Source organism: Calliopsis andreniformis, chromosome 3, assembly GCF_051401765.1.
Source record: "Calliopsis andreniformis isolate RMS-2024a chromosome 3, iyCalAndr_principal, whole genome shotgun sequence".
Lineage (NCBI taxonomy): Eukaryota > Metazoa > Arthropoda > Insecta > Hymenoptera > Andrenidae > Calliopsis > Calliopsis andreniformis.
This window is the reverse complement of record NC_135064.1, coordinates 13,059,882-13,072,738: the sequence shown is the minus strand read 5'-3', so window position 1 is coordinate 13,072,738 and position 12,857 is coordinate 13,059,882. Positions and strand designations below refer to the sequence as shown.

The window sequence follows — 12,857 nt, the reverse complement described above, 5'->3', positions numbered from 1 at the left end:
TTAGGGATTCGAGCGTTTCGGCCCGAGAATCCGTCTTCTCTTGGGTGGAACCGACTTCTACTTATTTGGTCCCGCATTTGAACCCCTTCGCTGGAGATTCCGCAAGGCTTCGGCGAAATTTCTCCGTCGACGATGCAGCAGGCCTTCCTGTAACTTGGCACTTGCAAAATGTGGTTAGGAAGTTGCTGTCCTTTTTACAGGTGTAATAAAGAAATTACTGTTCCTGTAAGAGGTAGCAAATGAATTTCAAACTAACTTAATTAAGTTCCGTACTCAATAGTAAGTTTGAGATCTTGAAAAATATTGGACGATATTCAGATAATTACTGTTTGCTTCTTTTCTGAAGCTTATATTCGTTTGAAGTAAAATTCAATACTTTTTCATTGTAAGCTCATTACTAAGCTTCCTTAATTTTATTACAATAAAACTGAATTGTTGGCGCGCAAATTGATCTTATTAATGTATTTCATATATTCTATAAACTCATTGTTTGTTCGAGTTGCTTTGCAAAATTAATTTTTCATGATATTGAATGATAAGACTGTTGACTGAACAGTTCAATTGATTACTAATTTTATTTTCTATTTCTGGTAATTTTTTAAATGTTAAGATCTTACCATATGGGTTTCCATTACACAGTGATTCATGAATTCTTTGATACGTATTTAGAACATTAATTGCGAAAAATGCTGTGGTTCGTAGAACCTTCTCTCGTTTATTTGGCTTACATTAAAGTCTCATCCAACTTGCTTAATTTTAATATAAACATAAAAATATCTTTAGAAGTTGAACACGGGGATGTAACAATCCTTGATGAAGAAATTATAACCTATTGTATTTCTTCTATGCTCCTTTTATTCTACATTAGAACTTCAGCAGAATATAGAAAACTGTAAGAAGTTACTACAGTAGAAACTTGATTAAGCAAACTCCAAATATTCAAAATTTCTGTCATTTATTTAGGGTTGCATATATTGGATACAATGACAATAAGAGTACATTAAAATATCGATTAGGACTTATATAGAGACGTACTAGAAGTTTGCTAAAAAAAAAATAAAGTTAACTATAAAAAAATGCTCCAGATTTCAATTTCATGTAATTGAGGTGCTAATGTATATCAGAAATGTCTCGTAAGGAAATTCATTTTCGCGTCGAGGATTAAAAATAATATGCAAAAGAAATCTGTTCCTTCATGGCCAAATGGAAAAAGTACAATGGAGACCTAAGTCCTCATGTCGCATATCTCCAATGACGCAAGTAACACGCAGATCGATTAAATGTGTAGTCTATATACCTGCAACTCCTTGTTTCGCGACTAATACGTAATACTAGCTATTGTAACGCGTAACAGTCGTTTCTATTCTAATATTAGAATAATTTCGTTTAAAGAAAAGCAAATCAATTCGTATAAGAATATGCAAGTAGTACAATTTGTCGAATCTATAACTTAAAAGGAAATTAATTTTGCGATGAAGAAAGATCCAAAGCGATACATTATTTTACTGTTACGCTGTGAGAATCTATCATTAGGTTCAGAATTCATGTCAATTATTTGAGTCACTGTAATTAGGAAGAGAATGGTTAAATTATTCTGGGGCATATAGAATTCATGAACATTGATAGATTTAGCTGAGGAAGATAGATTCTGTGAAATAGACGAATCAAATTCGGTAGTCCGAATTGTGTCATTGATTAGCCTTAACTGAATTTCCTGGTTTTAAAAATAAATAATTCTTTATTTTCACATTTCTCTCAAGCTTTTATCACTAAAAATATGTTGCTAACGATTTAGTTTAAAATTATAAAGTATTAAATTCGTCTTTCTCAAAACTAAAATACTTATACTATTGTTCCTACATATGTATAACACCAATGAATTGAACTTTGATATATTTAATACATATCTAGAATAGAACTACTTCTATGGTTCGGCATATTTCTCAATTTCTTTATTTTATTTCATGCTGACAGTTAAACTATATTTCAACCTGCCCTAGTAATTTAATATTTAAATGGCCCACTAAGGATAACACAAATGTTAATCGTGTAGGTCTTTTTTCATTAAAACATTCTATTCATTATCTAAACCAGGGTGTAACAATTGTACAAAGTTTAGGGCAGCTTCTATCAGTGGGTTATGAATAAAATAATTATGAACTGTCGCCTTCTTACGACGCTCGAGACCAGGAGATCCCTTTAATCGAGGAACGAGTTACCACGCGTAGGTCCGCAGCCCTTCTGTCCAGCATCAGCGCGTGCATCGGCTGAGGAAGCTGCAACACGGAGCACACATGTGTGCACGCGTTATGTTGGGGGTTGCGGGCCCTCCTGCATCGTTTCACGCTTGGACAGAGGAGAATGAAGAGATCTAGTCGATAGAAAAACAAATTAGACTGTTGCGGTGGTGTCCCGATGAAGCTGTACGAATCTGCGACGAGAAAATAAATTTCAAGTATTTACGCGTGTCGTAATTTACGAGGCCCAGCAACTTTTCGCGAAAGTGAATGACAAGGGAGCGTCAGCTCGAAATGCAAGCCAAAACTACCTCATTGATGAGATCACGTATCTAAAACGAGCTCAGTTCGAAATTCACAAGATACACGGAATGTATGTACAATATTGTTCACAAAGATCCAAGAATGTTCGTCTATTATTCATCGATATTACGCTCTGATGCTTCTTTACGCCTTCGTCCATTGAACATTTCAATCGGTAGCTGCTGCGCTCGGCTGGCAGACCGTAATAGATCGGTGACAGAAGAAGTGAAGGATATTTCGAAAAGAAAAATGCATCTGATGTGAGATTCTTTTCTCCTGGTACATGTATTGCGACAGGACTTTGAAATGAGGTGATTTTAAGGAAACCTGGTAAAATTGTGAAAGTAAGAAAGCCTGATGAGGTATATAGCTGTTTTTTTAACTGACAGATGCAAGTTACATTTTTTTGTTAACGATATATGTTTGTCGCAAAAACGATGAAAGCGATAGGAAGTAAAAGAAAAAGTACAGAAACTGAATATAATATCGTATAACTACGAGATTGATTTTCGTGTATTTGATCTCTATTGTAATAGTCAATCTGTAATTATGAGAAACCATAAAACACTAGCTTTCATTATTCCACAGACAAAGGGTTAGCACTTATAAAAACCTGTACAATATAGTGTTATAAATAAAACAAATGAATTGTTTTCTGCTAATTTCTGAAAGTACACTTGTGAATACCTTGGAGATATTTCTCACAAGACATAACGTCGCTGGACAGATGAAAAATAAGAATACTTATCCAAGATAACAGAGGAAACTCATTTATTTCTATTTTATACATCAAGTCGCTAAGTACTCTGCTAAATCACTACAGAATAATAAACCATGAAGACATTAGAGTCTTAGCAAAACAGGCTAGGCTTTTGAGATAGACAGAAGTGTCGTTGGCTAAATGGAGCCAGTTTACGATCACAGGGATCAAGATTAAGTGGAATGAACAGAGTCGAAGAGGAAAAGGGTCTCGTTTCGGGAAGAAACAGGGGCGACAATAATTTTTGCCTTCGGCGAAGTCAGAGACCAGAGGAGAGGAAGGCATAAAACGACATTGCTCCGGATCGGCACGTGCCACTCGATAAATCTGTCGGCAGCTGACGGGCACAGCCGGCTGCAGCGAGTGCAACACGCAGCCTCCCGCTTGCGTTCAAGCTTTCTCTCTCTTTCCCTGCTCGCTTGAACCCCGAGCAACGTTTCCTTTACTTCTAACGATGACTCTCGTGGCCCTCCCGCGAGACCAACGTCGCCGCGCCATTTTGCCCCGCGACGGATCTCATGGATCAAGAAAATATTTGCCTCATAGTTTATCTACATAGTCTAGTCTAGTTATTCTGCTGTTCAAGCAGAATTGTTCGTTTCTCGATAGTGTTAACATTAGATACAAGTGAAGAGGTAAAAATTAGTTCAGAGATGTATTTAAATTCTTTTCCAGTTTTTACTTAATTAGTTTTAATAAATAGTTTTATTAAAATGTTTTTCTAATACAGTAGGATTTTTATTAACTGGCTTAGCAAGAGATTCAAACCTAATTTTATTTTTTGTAATAGACTACTAGTAAATCATAAGCCAAGTTTTAATACTTGTTTTACTATACTCTGACTCGTCATTGAATAATAGTAACTCTGAATAAATGAAACTGTGAATAATTGAGACGAGGTTAATCGAAATTCTATTCTACACGTATGTTGAACTTTCAATGTTTGATCTCCAAATGGAGCCACGCGTGATCAGTTGGCAGGAGAAGGTAACAACAGTGAAATAATTTAAGTGGATTCCGGAGTTGGATTATTCAGTGAGGTGATTGATAAGGTGAGAATGATCGACACAGAGTAATGTTAGTGATAATGTTTGGGTTAGCATTTACTAGATATACAAAACTTAATTTACACTTGTATATAATTATACGGAATATGTATTAGATATATAATTATTAGTGGATCTGAACGTTATACATTTGAACCTGTTAAAGATTAAACAAAATATGTCGAGTATAATTTTTGATCAGTTGATAAAGTTGAAAATTATAAATTAACGAGGTTCTTATTGTATATATTTTATCGATCTTCCGGGAAAATTCTAGGAATAGAATATCATGGTTTCTTTTAATCTCAGGGTATTAGTACCTATCTACTGATTTACCAGAAATTTTATTATTCAATCTCCATATAGTTACAAAATAATTAAAGTAATAAATGTGCAAGAAATAATATATAGAAATTACGTAATAAACTGATACGACGTCTACTATTTCTGTCATAATATTGGCGTTGAGTCATCCACGAATTAAAGTAGGATACTAAAATTCTATACATGTACAATACAACCAAATAAAATACAATTGTAAGCTGAGACACACCTTCCACTTCATCTATGTTTCTCAAAAATTTCCACAACAGTGACAAACACCGACATTTGATCACAATTTCCAAGATTCCATTCGTTCCCAAGAAATACTTACATTTTATTTTGGGTCACCAGAAAACAATACTGGACGTCAAAGTGACGCTCAAACGTTGGCAGAAAGAAAGACACCATCAGACGACTGAAAGACACATTAAAAACGGTAACACAATTCCGAGAAAGCAGCAAAATCAATGAAAAAGGAAGAGCGATGATTAGGAAAGTTATTTGTAATCACGAAATCTCTAAGCATTTAGACACCCACAGGCTAATTTCCATCCACGACACTGACGATGAGTACCAGCAACCTCCGCCATGTTAACGCGCATTCTTTGAGAGTGTCAACGTCAGTAACCAAGAGCACGTGAACTTCCGAACTCTGTCAGTCGTTTCGCAAATGAAATTTCCATTCCTTCCCTCTTTTCGAAGAAAGACGACCGGGGATAACGATTTTCCTGACGGTGGCACGGAGAACCGTATTAAGAGTGACTTAAATTAATAACGATCGCTATTTCGGAGCCGCTTCCATGCTCCGTTAACCCGATTAAAACCCGAATACGGGAGGCGAGATCGCATAAAGGATTCATGCGGATCTTCCAGCGTGACTGACTCCCTGACTCGGCTCGCCTCCCGATTCCCATTGCCCGAAAGTAATTATGGAAACTTGGACGTTACGACAGCATTTGCTGCACTTACAACGGGACATAAAACGGATACGAATCGCATTATGTCATGTCACCTGCCGCCATCTCCGATATCTGATTTATACCAAGCTTAGTATGAATAAAGGAACAACCGACCACCATTTCGCGCGATGAATATTACCATTGCTATTTTCAAATTTTAATTGCGATGTTTACCCGAACAACGGTCAAAACTTGGGACCCTCGATTGTGTTTCATGTAATGGAGGTATTGGCCGTTTCTTGAAACAGAATGGGCCAGGGTTTCTTTGACGCCACTTGTTTCGTGTATTTCTAGCACGTGGTGAAGGTAGCGATGAGTGTTCGTCCTGATGTGAAAAGTGAATGTTTCATGAGAGAATATTGTATTTAATAATTACTTTGGGGGAAGGATTAGTGTTCTGCTGTGTGAATCGAGTGTTGGATAGCAGACCAATCGTATGGGAAGCTATGCCTGGATCCATTTGGGCTCATGCATCGCTAGTTGAGGGTTAAAGTAAAATATTCGCTGATTTAATTGAATTCCCTCATGATGGTATAATTATTATTAGTTAAAAGTACATTGTTAAGTATTCTCTATGCTATACAATAAGACTTACCTCGTTATATGGATTGAGACGAGACCTCAAGTACTGTTTGCTTCTCGAAAGATGTTTCATGGAACGGGTAAGGGGTAACACTTTCGACGGGACTTCTTGTGGAATATGGATAGTAGGTATCTACTACTAATGCAGTGAAACATAAGGAAATAATTTAAGAAGTCTTTGGGTTCGTTTTGCCGTAATTATTTTAGCAGTAGTATACTGCTATATCTCTTTTTTCTTTTTTACTTATAAAATAATTGTTAGAATTACAATTTTTCACATAGAAAGATATTGAGTAGGTATCATGTTCCCCAATTTGCCTTATGTGAGATCTCGTTGCGAGTCATGTAGCGAGGCAAGCCTGAACGTGTAATGTAGGCGATGCTTTAGTAGTAGGTATGTATGAATTTTCAGTTACTGTATGAATATAAAGAAATTAAATATTCACACATGTGCTAATATTCCTAAAGTGGTGAAAGTAGTTTCTTATTCTGTTTTATAGTTAGTGACATTACTTGCTCTTGATGTTGCACTTGATTCCGCTTGCCAGTAATTAAAAGTGCTCTTGTTCTTAGGAGTCAGCTTGTGTAAGTCTAGTCTGGAGTCATATACATGAATTAGGGATAGTACTGTATTGTGTAGGAATATCTCCAGCATAAACTGAAAAGCTTTACCCTTCTTTGGTGGCACGTTTCAAGTCGAAATTTGATTATTCGTACGTGTACTGTAGGTATGCAATCATTAATGAGAGATTCGAAAAGCTTTATCGATAGCTTACACGAAATACCTGTCATGCTAGTCTTTTTTTCTCTGACTTTAATATAATATTCCAAAATAATGATACATGTATCGATCCCTGTTGCAGTTCATAAAACATTAAATTTAGATATACTGATTCAACCATTTTTAGAATATTAATTACTAAAGTTCCTTTTCAATTAAATAAATGCAATTTAAGGGCACAAATGAGAGACTAATGAAGATTAAAAACCAATTCTATTGTTCACTGAATTTCTATTTTAATTAATTTCATATGTGTTAATGAAAATTGCATGTATATGGCAGAATTAAATACGCTGTAAGTAGAATCAAAAGTTTCTACATTAACAGCCTGTAGAAATACTTTAGAATCAGAGAAGTATAAATTTTGTCTATCTCTTGTCAGTTTCCTCTTGTATTGATATGCTGCTAAGTAATGGATTGCGTGAATGTAAATTACGAACATTCCCGATATTTATTATCTATCAATATGTCAATATACATACATTATTATTCTATATGGATACATACATATGAAATATGTAATGTTTCAATAACTATAATTTTCTATAATTATTAAAAGCGATTAATTGTTTCTGTCTGCATATATTTATTCTGTAACATGAAATTATTTCTATCTTGTAATACAAGGCAAACAAAGGTGTGGCTAATTAAAAGAAAACAGTGAATATACATATTTACTTTATAAATATTGACAGTTCTCGTTCATACGATTATACTAGACTGTATAATTAACAATTATATTATCTACAAATTAGTAACTAGTTGTTAATTATAGAAAATGGTATAATAATCATACCAACTGTCGATTTCTATCGTATTTATGTGACAAATACATATATTTACTATTTGGTTTTAATTAGTGTCAGTCGCATTTTTTGTTGTTTTACAAACTAAAAATAATTTATTATTTGAATACAGATGAGGAACCTTTGTAAAATATTATTACTTATTTTTTAGATGTTCTGTTGCTAGAGTGCATATTTTGCATTATTGCAGAAATATCTATCTTAACATATTGTCTGCCATGATCAATATAAAAATTGTATGCACTTAGATCGTGCGAACTGTAAGCAATATATTGTAGAAAATGCAGGGTCATTAAAAAGGAATGTCTTGATGGAAAAGATATCTGGACATCTCAGTTCATCGATATTTTTCGTTAATTCGTCAATCATCGCAATGCGCTTTACGAGTGCACTATTTCTTATGTTTAAGGACCGTCGTCGCGTATGCAACACCGACCCTGTATCTTGGCTCCTACATGCGATAGAAAGGTAAGTTTCATTCTCTACAATGGAACTTTCATTAGCAAACAATTACGATGGCAAGATTAAAACTCCAACCCTATAAAAAACAAATCTATACGACGTGAAAATTCAATCCAAACTTGTTTAAAAAGAAACCACCGACTTCATCTTCCAAAGACACCCATGTCACTAATATCGCTCCATCAACTCCCACCTTCACAAAGCATCCAAACTGTTTCTCCATAAAGAGCAAGAAGATAACTCTCTTCACGACACTTATGTCACCTCGTTCAATATGCAACAATAGAAAGGAAAAAAAATCCTATTCTAAAACCAACGAAGCAAGAACTTACGAACTCTCTAAATCACCTAACCTTCCTCATCAACCAAAAACCCATAGTCTCCCAGAAGCACCATTATTTCTTCCACACCGCACATCACTGAATCCTTCGAGCCGTCTCTATCCCAAACCCGAACCCCCCAAAATCGTAATCGATCATACCAGCGAACAGTCACAGCACTGATATCACGAACAGCGAAGGAGGATGGCCTATATCTCATACCCGCGTCATTTAAGAGTTAAGAAACGAATTCGTTCCACTCGTCACTGTTATTCCTCCCTCGTCCTGCGAAAGGAGGCCAAACGGGATGGAAGAATGTCTGGTAAAAGCATCGTAGGTCGGATTATCGGGTGGTCGATGGCTGGCTATGAAGTCGACGCTGACATCGGTATCGGGAATCGGTTTTTCTCGCGGACGCAGACCATCGGTGTCTTCGTCATCGTCGGTCGTGGTCGTCGTGGTGTCGTGGTCGGCGACGGTCGGTTAGGTTAGTCCCGACGGCGTTTCCTCCGGTTGGACGCGGCGAGGGAAGAGCTGGTTGGTCGCGCGCACAAAGACCATCGCAGAAAAGTCGTGTCGGTGGTATTTTGGTTTTGGCTCGGCTCGACCCGCGCAGTTCTGGGAGTGGAGTTCTAAAAACAGCAGAGGTAAGTCCTGCTCGTGGCTGCCTGGTCGAGCTCTCGTCCAGCCGTTTTCTCGCCTGTCCGCGAACCCCGAAGCCCGCGTTCGCTTCTTTTCTCTCTGCGACGACGACGACGACGCGACAACGACGAAGACGATGACGATGACGACGACGGTGGTGTCCTTTGCCTCATCCCGTGGCACTATCGCCACGGCGGCAAAACTGTTCGGCGACTAGCCGACGCGATCGCTTCACCGCTCTTCTTATAACTCTGCCATACTATGCCGGTTTCATTCCCAGAACGCACCCGCTGGCGAACCTTCTTTTAGAAGGCACCCTCTACGCCTCACCCGGATTTATTTCTTCGCCGGCCCGAAATTATTTTTGGGATCTTTTCCACGCGGTTTGTTAATACTCGCCATCGTCCCTCCGCCTCTCGCACACCAGTTTCGCCTGCCCCGTGCACCACCCCGTCCTCTTCGCTCGTCATCATCATCTTTATCGGCAACTTGGGACGAGTCGACGCTCTTTCTCTCGCGCGCGCCTCTAGGCCCAGCTAAAATCGGACCTCGCCGACTTTTACGATCGATTCGCGATTCTGCCCGCTTTTAGTCGTCGCGACGCACCCGATCCTTCAGCCTCTGGCCTTCCTTGCCGTATTGTGGTCGCGTGAATCGCTTCGATCTGTCAGGATCCGCGAGGATACCCTGGGACGACTGCTCTTCGAGGCTAGAGGCTAGTTCATGCAGTTCTTGTTTCGTTATCGCACAGTTCACTTTCGTGCTTTCCCCGACATGGCTTTCCTCGAGATTTCGATGTAAGTTTTCAGTGTTTTTCCTGGAATGTTTAGTAGCTTTTAATTGATGATTATTTTATGCGGTTTTATCGTCGTAGGGATTATTCAGATCGTAGAGGTTAGGGGTACTCGGGGGTTGAGGTTAGAGTTGGGTTCATGGGATGCTTGTTTGCATATTGTATGAGCGAGTTTTGTGTCCTCTTACACGTGGTTTTAGGCGCGCTTAGGATACAGTCTCTGATATTTTGTGGCGTATAGAGTTATTCGGGAAAAGGATTAGCTATTTACTAGTTTGTTTGAATTGATGATAGGGATATGGTGGAAAGACTCTTAGATAGTCAGTTTAATTTTTTGTTGACTTCTAGTTTTTGCCAAATTACTCTTTTTATATTTCATTCTTCAATCCCCAGATACTTTCTTTAATATAAATAATTTTTTCACGGCAATTTCTGCATATAAAAGAACGAATATATTTTATATAAATTTTTAATGATATTAGTATCTTTTTCAAGAAATTAAGGATCCTTTCCTGCCATATTCTAGACGAAACTTGTGACATAGAACATAATACTTTGAGACACCGACGGTTAGCGATCAGTGAAACTTGAACGCTGCATGCATTTGTATTGTTTAATTTGAGCTTTTTCTTGTGTTTTGTTTTTTAACCCTTTCAGTATTGTGACATTATTACGTATTTGTAAGTTAGTTATAGCTTGTGTGGTGAACGCCCGTGGGTGTTCCGCGAGCGTGGTTACAAGCGCGTCATCAACAATTTTCGCACCGAACATGTGACAAGTCTAGCTTCTTACTAAAAGGGTGAATATACGAATCTGTTGGATAATTGTTCTACTTTGCAGTTAGAAAGCTAAGTGTTTGGCCATCAAGGTTCGATTTAAAAGAGTCTTGCCAACAGCATCATCGCGTTAGTCATACCGACACGTAAGTTACTCGTTTGGACTCTCGTGTCGTCACGTGGCGAGATCGATTATGTTGTACGCCTTCTTGATTAACGTAATATACTACTTTTCAAGTTAGTATGTATGTATGTTTTTTTAAACCATTTTCGAATTTTTATTTTTCAATAATTTATTGATAATGGGACTCATTTAGGGTGGTCATGTTGAGGATGCAGAAATATTGTCTGCTGTGTCATGTAGCGAAAAAGTTGGAACATGTAAAGTAAATGATCATTAATATATAATTAAATATTAGTAAATTTAATTAGATTCAATACACTAGATTAATTTTCATTTTAGGCTGATCGATATTCTGCGAATTTCTACAATTTTTATGCACCTCATATGTATATATATCATTGGATTTTTTAGAATAGTTGTAGATTTTATTCGCATATTTTATCTTTTAATTGTATTTTTTCTACATTCTATTTGATATCACCTCGAAATCTTGCTTCCTTTTAAAAATTTTTCCAATGATCGTACGAATTCTCATACTTTCGTGGCTCACTGCACGTATGTAGATCAACGAAATAACGCGTCATAATTTGTTTCTCTGCCCTCTGTGTTCACCTTGATCACCGTCCAAATTCCATCTGCTTCAAATGTATATGACTACACCTCGTGCCTCATACCCATTCTATCCTATATCAGCTAACCCTTTAAAATGCTTAACTAATAACCAAAATATCTAATATTGTGGAAATTTGTATAGCTAAAATTTGGGACATATTATTATTGTACATGAAATCACATATCATCCCAAAAATTTTTCTTTCAAAAGAATGTAGGAAAAATCTCGATCGTCAGAATTAATGAAAGAATTATACGTTTATTTTTTAAGGAAAATTTAACAACATTTTTTTAAGGGTTGACTTTTTGTTAAGTATTAGTATGAATAAAATATGTCAGAATAAGCGATTAGTCTCTTTACAGAAAATTAAAGCGAAATAAATATTTGTTATCAATTTCTGCTGCAAAGCAAAGTAATTATTCGTTACCAACAAGTAGCCGAACGATTTACCATTCCACTTGTGATTCGCTTCGAAGACAACATCGATAGACCGAAAGGATCGATCGGATCAGGGAAGATACGGGTTTGCGACTCTAAAGGCCAAGAGTAGTTTACACGTTAAATTAGCTCGCACTTTCACTAGCCTCTTTTACACGCGTTTTATCTTCTTTCACCTCGCGCATAATCCGCAAGAGTTATTTCAGGGTAACTTTGCCCGCGCGCGTACCACGAGAAGGGTGAATGGGGATCAATTCGCTCTCCTCCGTCGACACGTTCGCTCGACCCACCTTGAAACTGTTACACGCTGATCGTTGCTTACCCCTTTTTTTTTTCTTTTTTAAAGACGCGCCTACCGCTTGGGAAACTTTCCTCGAGAAAGAGGCACGCTACTCCACTCACTCAAGTAGTAGGAAGACGAGATAAAGGAATTCTTGGAATAGCAGGTCACTCATTTTTCGACGTTGATTGCACTATCGGGTCATCGTGTGAGCACCGTTGTTCCTTGTTTCACCCTTCGGCTTGAAAAAGAACAAATTTTTTTCAAGAAGAAATTACAAGGATAAAATAGGTTTCATTACTATTAGAAATGCACCAGTAATTCTAGGAGCAATCAATTTCGATGATCTCTGTTTTGACATAATTTGTTTGGGAATGTCTATGAACCGAGTCACTGTGTCAGGGAAGAATTGAATTCGTGAAGAACTAGCAGGGTGGTTTATTTTGCGTTTCTACGTCCAACCGTATGACTACTACTATTTGTTTGTGTAGAACTATCTGTCTCGTTTTAAGGGAGCCCATTTGGACGCACGATTGTAAGAGGGATTTCTTTTTTAACCCTTAACCACTATAATACGTCTGTGAAACTGCTCCTAATTTTTATTCGTTTCT

General features: G+C 37.3%; 1 protein-coding gene across 5 annotated transcripts in view; it reads left to right on the top strand.

The window, feature by feature from the left end:
- Mef2 (myocyte enhancer factor 2) overlaps nt 1–12,857 on the top strand; it is a 52,341-nt gene that overhangs the window by 17,846 nt on the left and 21,638 nt on the right. Inside the window, exon 2 of one of the 5 annotated variants that reach the window (XM_076393730.1) lies at nt 8,208–8,266. The exons of 1 other annotated variant lie outside the window; for it this stretch is intronic. The gene's annotated coding sequence lies outside the window, so the exon portion shown is untranslated. Of the gene's footprint in view, nt 1–8,207; nt 8,267–9,103; nt 9,228–9,880; nt 10,020–10,841; nt 10,938–12,857 lie in introns of those variants that run through there. 3 more of the 5 variants (XM_076393731.1, XM_076393732.1, XM_076393734.1) reach the window with 3 other exon arrangements.